We start from the raw sequence: 8241 nt of genomic DNA, 5'->3' as shown, positions 1-8241 counted from the left end.
ATTTCACGCTAATATTGAAATTCCTTGTCTTTGAAAAACACTTGCGAAATCATTTAGAAAGAAAGAAAGAAACATTTATTTGACTAAACAGAATTACTATTATTATATTATTTAGGAAACAAACGCCATTTTCTTTATTATAAATAAATGACATGTTCAACCAATGAAAAAAATAATACATTCTATATCTAATTAAATTAATCCAAGCTTTGGCATAATAATAGGTACCATCTCCCATTATATCAAATTAGATCCAAATCTCTTCATCTGTTTTGCGTCACTCACTAACATCCAAATATATATATTTTTTCTATCCGTCCATAAACTCTATTAGAATCAGTTTATATGTTCACTTACACCCTGTAAGCTAACTCAAGTGAGGTAGATTAAAAGTTTAATGAAGAAGCGACGAGCGAACTTCCCTCATTGTTTAAATTCCTTTATAAATTATGTTCGAACCGAACGGTAGTATCGAAAGACGTTTATTAAATGGAGATTTCATCTATATTTATATTTTAACAAAAATGTCAAGTGTTTTTATTGTAATACCAATATGATACTGGCTGTACTTGCAGGAGTAAATGATTAGCTATTATTGTCTACCTTCAGAATTTTTATTTTCTGATGACGTATTTGATATCGTAAATGCAAGCTGTAGATTGTATATTTGGCTGATGTATATTTGGTATTGTTATAATATTTATGGAATTCATAAAATTTTCGCAAAATACATGTTTTAAAAAAAGCAGTGGTGGCTCATTGGTGAGAACCTAGGACTTCAAAATTGATAAATCGGGGTTCAAGACCGGGCGAGCGTGCAGGAAATAAATTTATTTTTCAATTTATCTGCACATGTCGATAACATCACCACTGCTTAAAACGGTGAAGGAAAACATCGTGAGGAAACCGGCATGTCCGAAAATCAAAAAGTTCGACGACATGTGACATCTGCCAACACATGGCCAGCGTCCCAGCAGTGGGAACATATAAGGGCTGATGTTGATAATGATGATGATGACCTGTTTTAATGAAATTACTCACATACATTGTATCTTATAACAAATGGAACGAATGCATCGGGCAGTTTCCACTTCCTAGTATATGCTTACCGTAATATATCGAGATATTAATAGTCCTTTCCTTAGGCGTACATGACTTTCTCTTTTTCGCCATAAATAGTTAATTAAAACGGTCATTAATTATTCCCATAGGTGGGTTGGATTTGTCGAAGTGTGGCAACATTAACATTTATATGTTAACAATGGATTAATGAAAACAGCGTACACGCAAAATTTAACCTATTTTACAGTGTTATAAAGCTCCTATTTCCGCGTTTCGAATTAAGACATGCGCTCTATAAGAAAATTTGGAGAGAACCGGTGTTCCATCATTTCCCTCGTTGTAGCCTGAAGCCCTGAAAAGTTCAGTACACGTTTGGCCGTCGCGCGGAACGCATGTGCCACTGAAAAATCGGTCAATTGTACGCCCGCGTTTTATATCGTAATAGTGTGAAAAAATTGTGCTTTTAGTGATTTATCTGCATTCAGAATTGTATTCGAAAAATTAACCATCAATAGAGGTATGTTTTGCACAACAGTTATTAAAACCGTTTTAATTTTACATTTGGCAGAATATCTTGATTAAAACGGATTTGTAAGTGACTCGGAATTTCGACTTCTCCTTTTGAACGAATTGATGTATATGGATTATAATACTTTTAAAGCTTATTGTTAGAAAGGGCCGTAGGTATCTGTTGTGATCAATTCATATAAAACCTTACGAGCGACTTAAATAAAGTGATATTTGAAATGAATAATAAAATTAGACAATTTAGTGAAACATGTTTTTATAAAACATTTTAGCATAGAATATGAAAAAATTAAAAATACGATATTGTCAGTATAGTGTTTAATATTTAAGCACATTAGTTTTGACTACTTCCCACATTTATATCTGTGGTTTTCCGTCTAAAATAAACATTATTCTTTTCTATAATAACCAGGTTATTCAAATGTATAAAATAGTAAGATCAACAGCTCCAAGGGCAGGATATGAAAAAATGCTGACCCCGAAATGTCGGGATAATATTTTATTGTACAACTGAGGCGAATTCAAACACAATGTTTCAGGCTCAATATTATATTTATTGATAATGCACGGTTGTATTAATGGCCTATTATTGAATATTATACAGCACTCATCAATAGTCATGAAAAATATATATCAATATTTAATACTTCAATGTCCTTTTTTCTTGATTTTCCTTTACTTGTGATAAATAATGATATTGAATGGTCTTATGAAATTAGGACACAATAATTCGTTAAATCTATACTATAATAATGTAAAAGTTATTAAATGTTTGTTTGATCGCGCTGATCTGAGAAACTACTGGACCGATATCAAAAACTCTTTCCCCGTTGGATGTGTAATGTATGCCACGGGTAAAATCAATGACGCTTGAACACTTAGGGCGGATTTACATTTTATAAGCGGAATGTTTGGAAAATAGAGAAATAAATTTTATAGAATCACGTACTTAACTCAATATTCCATTACTCCGTTATGATATAATTGCAATTTTCCTAAAAATAATTTCGGCTCATGATATAGGTACTATCTATGAATTTGAATTCTCGTGTCCAATTGTGAAATATGGGGGCACATGCATTGAAAATCTATTTCACTGATTGATTTTACGGACAAGTAGGTGATCAGATTTCTACGTCCTGTAAGATCGAGACATTTTTTAGTTCTCACCGGGAATCGAATCCAGGCCCCCATAGTTCTACGCTCTTACTACCACTGTATCAAAAGGCGTCACGGAAATATCGTGTTTTAGGTGTAATTTGAATTTCATTGTAATATCATTATTCTATTCACGTTGTATAATATACGATTGTGTTTGATATGTTCCCTTGGATACGATCATAGAGTATTTTAAAAGCGCTATAGCCAAATCTTTTATGATAACAGCAGAGACAATGGGAAGATATTGGATATGATACATTTGTCTGGCTACGCCTATTGTTTTTGTATTAAAACACCGGCACTCATTAAATAAATAGGCATTAGCACTATTCGTGTTATTGTTAGTCTTAGAAATTTAAAGATTAAGCTTGTTTCAACGCATTTATTCTGAAATTATTTTTTTTTTTAATTAAATTTCATAATTCGAACGCCCTAATATAGTCCTGGCCATAGAATCCTTTTTTATTTTAAAAGTTCTGGCGGATAATTTTCTTTTTTAGATTCAAAAATGGAATATGCCGCTATTATCCCGACAACAACGTATGAATGGAATATGTACCTACCATCTCCATTATTAAATCGCTTATGCTTTGATCACTCGATTTACATATGTATGACATCCTGAACTCAATAATATTGTAATTATCTTGTCCCGTTATGTGCGTAACAATAAGGTGTATACGAAACAACATAACAACACTATATGTTTAATTTTTAGTTTTATAGCATTGAAATGCTTTATAAATGAGAAATTTTGAAAGAATCGAAAAAATTTGATCACGAGGAGCGATTCGAACCCGCGTTTTTTGCCAAAACCGTAGCAACGCCTAGCGTCTCGGCCTCTCTCTCGGCTCAGGGATCACGGGTGGCCGAGACAATTTTTCAAATTTTTAATAATTTCTCAACAGTATATATTGTAAAATGTTATTCATTGAAGACATAAAAAAAATTCAATGCGTTTATTTTATAATACATTATTATCTCACTATACATAACAATATAACAACGATTGATTGATGTTTTCGAAAATTATAGGGTATTCCTATTAAGCTATAAGGCAACCAATGTTGCAAAGGCGGAAGTGTTTTATTTTGTTTGTTTTCTTTATTTTGTGTATTTATTTATTTTTAACACGCTTTTATTAGCTTCACTTGTATGTTTGTATGTATGTATGTATGTAACTCACACCCGTTTTTCTCCCACTTCCCGCGAACCGATTTCATTCAAACTTTGTACACTTATCAAGAACTGGTGCCAATAGAGTAATATAGTAAGTTTATCCCATTATCCTGATCAGGAGCGCCAGGATTTAACAATTTCCTTACGTATCCTCTACGTAAGGGCTAACAGCTTATGACTGTTATAACATTCTGTTACTGTTAGTTCGTTCGTTAGCCGAGCGGGCTAAGGCGCCAGTCTTAGTTGACGTACAATGACAGGCTCCGTGGACGTAGTTTCAAATCTCGTCTGTGACGGAAAAAAAAATTAAATTTTTTCTATTTTATGTTTCTTACATAAACCGGATGGTATTTTTTCTAGTAAAATTCCGGGCAGTAAATGTGTAGGTTGGACGTTTCCTCAGGTACCCTTTCCGCAGTAAAACCGTAATTCCCATGTAACTCTGATTTGGTGTCCTGGGATTTGTGATAACTATGAGAGTGAAAGAATCTACTATCCAAATGTTGGTAAGACAGAGAGCGCCTCGTGCACCTACTGCCTTACTTAAATAAAAATTGAACTAAAAAGTGAAAAATAAAAATAGTTTTAAAAAACTAAAAAACACGCTTTTAAAGCAGGTCAAACTAAAAATTACAAAACAAAATATAGTTAAAAAAAACTAAAAAACACGCTTTTCGAGAACATCAAACTAAAAACTATAAAATAATTTTTAATATAAGCTGAAAACAATAATGAACGAAAAATACTAATATTGTTGTGAATAATTTTCAATATAAACTGAAAATAATAATGAATGAAAAATACTAGTATTGTTGTGAAAAAAGCGTGGGGCGCATTGTGCCATATTTTTCGTGTATTGAGCAATGGGATGATGGGACGAATGATGGTTCTTGATAAGTGTACGAAATTTGAATGAAATCTGCATGTTTAAAGTGAGAAATAAGGTGTTTTCGTTCATTATTGTTTTCAGAATATATTAAAAATTATTTGTACGATAGATATATAACTCCAATCGAGTACACGAAAAATATGGCACAAAGCGCCCCACGCTTTTTTCACAACAATACTAGTATTTTCATTCATTATTATTTTCAGTTTATATTAAAAATTATTCACAACAATATTAGTATTTTTCGTTCATTATTGTTTTCAGCTTATATTAAAAATTATTTTATAGTTTTTAGTTTGATGTGCTCGAAAAGCGTGTTTTTTAGTTTTTTTAAACTATATTTTGTTTTTATTTATTGAGATTTATTACATAACTTATGAAACTTTATAAATGATGCAAACATAAACTTATTCAAGTTTCTCCGTGCACCATAAGCCAACGACCACTACATATTTATGGAGATACTAAGGATGCAAGATGGCTTTTATGCCGTTGTGAACTGTGAACATTAAAAATGTGTCATATAGCCACATACATATAGGTACACCACTTACTGTAAATTTTAACCAAAAGGCGACTTCGCAATTTGATGGCTTGTTTTTATTCGATAGAGGAAGATTTATGTATACAATAACATCTCATAAACTCCTCTGACGCGCATGCGAAGCCGCGGCAAAAGCTAGTAGGCTATATTTTTAAGCTTTAATAAAAAAAAAAGTTTACAATTCTAAGTATCGGTGTCGATTTTTACTCGGAGTTGTTGAATGTTACACTGAATATATTATGAGGGGTTGTGTTAAATAGACCCATACAATTTTCATGATAGAAGACACGACTTTTTATCTTACAAACAGATTCAACAATTGATCGGATTTGAATTTGATTATTGTTTGCATGTTTGTTGATTTATTTGTCATATTTTAATTGCTTTCTATATTAACTGACCATAAAAAATTGATTTTACACAATTTGGTCAATTATTATGTTATATTGTGTTTTGTATTGCTTTCTCTTGAAAAACAAAAGAAAAAGATACATACAGACAACGTAATAGCTTTGTGATTATCATTTGTACATTTATTTTAAAAGTGAAGTCTTCAAGTCGGTTCGCATTGTCTCTTTGATTTGCTAATTAATGATCTTAAATGTAACCTAAATTATAATAAACGATTCATGTATTCATTGTGTCCTATTACTTATTATTTCATTTGTAAACATGATTCTCTAGGTACATGTACCCAAGTGCTGATGTAAATAGTAAAAGTTTATACTTGCTTCTTCTAGGTCAACATAAACTGTCTTTCAAGTCATGTTAATTACCATACTCATATTATCGTAAAAGGGCTAGACATTATACGCAGGAATTAATATATTAGCATGTGCTCGATATTCCATAATAAAAGGATATATTTATAGGAATGCCGCATCATCCGGCTTATAAAAGAGGGTGAATCTTTGTGTCGAAACTATTTAGTAATTGGCTGGTAGTGACGCTGCTAAATTTTGCCCCTGTCCGCACTATTCCGACACTTTTTGCTGTATTTCTACATATGTACAGATTTATGTAAATATACAGGCCATTTGAAATTATTGATGCATGTTAGCGAAACTGCATGCTATGTGTATTCGGGTAATGTGCTGAATAAATTAAGAATTTCGTTTAACAACAAGAGTGTTCGAATTTTAAAGTATAAGGAATATCAAAACAATGTCTCATTACTATTTCGCGGTTTAGTTATGATTTTTAACCATGTTTATTACGAATACTTGTCTTAATAAATCATGAAGAATTGAACAATTGAAATTCATAATATTATAGTAAATTAAATTGATTTTCAGTGTCAATAGTTAAGATGTCAAATTTTATTTTTAAAAGAAACTTTACTAGCAAATTAAGAATATTTGCTAGTCTAAAGATATGATGAATTTTAATGAAGTTAATTGTAGTCGCTCCCCATTAATTGATGAATAAAAAGGAACGCTGTGTGTTCTATCGCTTATCAGACGATACTCGTGACATAGATTTTAGTATGCAATTTTAAACATACTAATGAATTCAGGTAAACCTAACGCCTAAAGCTTTGATAAGCAGCTAATTTGTAATAAATCAAAATCAAAAACATACCTTCGAATTTCACTTCAAATTCGGGAAAATTCCAGACCAACATTAATTTTCAGTCTGGCAGCACCGACCAATTGTAATGTCGCCTCGCAGATTTAAATTAATTATTTTCAGAAGAGTTCTTGTTCACTTGTTTTTGCAGTTCCAAACACTTTATGTGCACTCCGATTTGAGTTGAAAAGCTTTTGCGAAATGGTACAAAGGAGTAAAATAAATTACGTTTTAGGGTACCTAGTTCTGCGAGCTTGTTTCGATTAAAGTGATCTATGTCTAAAAATAAACTGTGAACCTCAATTTAGCTCGGACACTTGCGCTTCAGATTGATGTAGGACTGAGATTAGCATAAAGTTTACTACATTATTATCAGATATAGTCTTCACTAGCTGGTAATTAACTAATTAAATATTTTGTAGGTAAATATGGAAGAGTTACATACTTTATTTATACTAGCTGCGCCCCGCGATTTCACACGCGTAATCCATATCCCGTAGGAATGTAGGGATAAAAAGTTGCCTACATGTTATTCCAGTTGTCCAGCTGTCTACGCACCAAATTTCATTGCAATCGGTTCAATAGTTTTTGCGTGAAAGAGCAACAAACACATACATATCCATACAAACTTTCGCATTTATAATATTAGTAGGATAGGAAGTAGGATTATATTACTAGCGGCAACTTCGCCCTTATGATCAAAGCAAAAGATACACAGCATTATCAGCATACTGAATACTGATACTACTGTATACTGTAAGCAGTATTATTTTAAGCAACTATTATCAACCAAAATTAATTAGAAACTTCAGGCAATGCTCGTACGCATACATTTCAACGTATTTCACATACAATTATGCGATACGGTCGTAGATTGCGGATATGTAAATTATATTTTGTCACGGTTATCAAACCGCACGAAGTTTCAGCGGATGCCGTGTTGTGAATAAATCAAACGCCCCACAGCCAAACGTACCTGCGGCTTCATATATAGCGATATTAGTGGTAGCTTTCATTTTTATGTTAAACAAGCTTTCCGCTCGCGGCTTCGCCCGCGTGGTATTCGGTTATATCGCTTTCATCTCCCTATTTCAACTCCTTATATAAATATAATCTATGGCTGTGAATGACATTGACATTTGTTACTCGCGTTTTTTAAAATATGCAAAATTAAATGTACTTTTTTCAATATTTCTGAGAGATTTTCTTAATATTTTTTCCGTAAGAACCCTCTCCTAATAATAACAAATACAACAAAAAAAGAATTAGTGAAATCGGTCCAGCCATTCACGCGTGATGCCGTGACCAA

The 8241-nt window shown here is 32.2% G+C and overlaps 1 protein-coding gene across 3 annotated transcripts in view; it reads left to right on the top strand.

Annotated features, from left to right (window-relative positions):
- Window positions 1–1444: 1444 nt before the first annotated feature.
- LOC119837128 (KH domain-containing, RNA-binding, signal transduction-associated protein 2-like) overlaps window positions 1445–8241 on the top strand; it is a 95551-nt gene continuing 88754 nt past the window's right edge. For all 3 annotated transcript variants that reach the window (XM_038362639.1, XM_038362638.1, XM_038362637.1), the window contains exon 1: window positions 1445–1579. The gene's annotated coding sequence lies outside the window, so the exon portion shown is untranslated. The remainder of the gene's footprint in view (window positions 1580–8241) is intronic.

Source organism: Zerene cesonia, chromosome 26, assembly GCF_012273895.1.
Source record: "Zerene cesonia ecotype Mississippi chromosome 26, Zerene_cesonia_1.1, whole genome shotgun sequence".
NCBI lineage: Eukaryota > Metazoa > Arthropoda > Insecta > Lepidoptera > Pieridae > Zerene > Zerene cesonia.
This window is presented reverse-complemented; position numbering and strand designations above follow the sequence as displayed.